Consider the following 958-nt stretch of genomic DNA (forward strand, 5'->3'; position numbering starts at 1 on the left):
TGAAGCTCAAAGCAGGGCCAGAATGGGAGGGATGCTGAGGACTGGGGTGTGAGGGAAAGCATCCTTAGGGTGGATGAGCCATATGATAGAGGTATAAACACCCAAACAGCTGTAGGGATGATGGGAATTCGTGTGGATGTCCATCTCTATGTCCCATTTCCCCTGACTTTATTTCTCTACCCACAATTCTTCATCTTTTGTCTTCATCCCCACCCTACTTTTTGGTGAACGGGCCTTATGTCCATCTCTTGTTCCTTATCCCCCAATCATACCTGAATCCTTTCCCCTTGCCTTCTAAGACTTGTCTCTACCTTGATCTCTGTTTCTGCTTTCACCTCTGGTTCTCAGTCTCTTTTTCTGTATTCTTTTCTTCCTACACTCATGGGGTGAACAAATAGGGAGAGGGCATCAGAAGGATAGCAGGTGGAAAAGCAAAGAGATTAAGACATGCTGGCATGATGCAAGGAAGCACTAAATTGGAAGTTGGAAGATCTGGGTTCTGAGTGTCCTTGGGTAAATAACTTGGTATCTCTGGGCCTCAGTTTCTTCATATAAAAAAGAAGGAAAGGGGCTTAATTCTACAATCTTTGAGGTTCCTTCCAGATTTAGCATTCTAGGATTCTATCAACTAGGGGCACAGGGTAAGATAGATACTCTCTCCTTTAAAAATGTCCTTTTGTTTTTGCATTTCCTTAATTTTCCAATATATTCCTCTACTCTCCCTCTTCCAAAGAACCCTAACATCCCTGATAACAGAAAAAAAAGAGAGAAGGAAAAAAACACTTTAGCAAAACTAACAATGTCAATCTGCTCCAACATTATGTACAGTATAATGGTTCCCCACTTCTGCAAAGAAGGGAAGGAGGGAAGTGAGTGCAATCTCAGAGCTCTACTTTGGAGTCATACTTGGCTACCATAACTTTACAGCACTCAGTTTCAACACTGATGATGTTGTTCC

Source organism: Dromiciops gliroides, chromosome 5 (assembly GCF_019393635.1).
Source record: "Dromiciops gliroides isolate mDroGli1 chromosome 5, mDroGli1.pri, whole genome shotgun sequence".
Taxonomy (NCBI): Eukaryota; Metazoa; Chordata; class Mammalia; order Microbiotheria; family Microbiotheriidae; genus Dromiciops; species Dromiciops gliroides.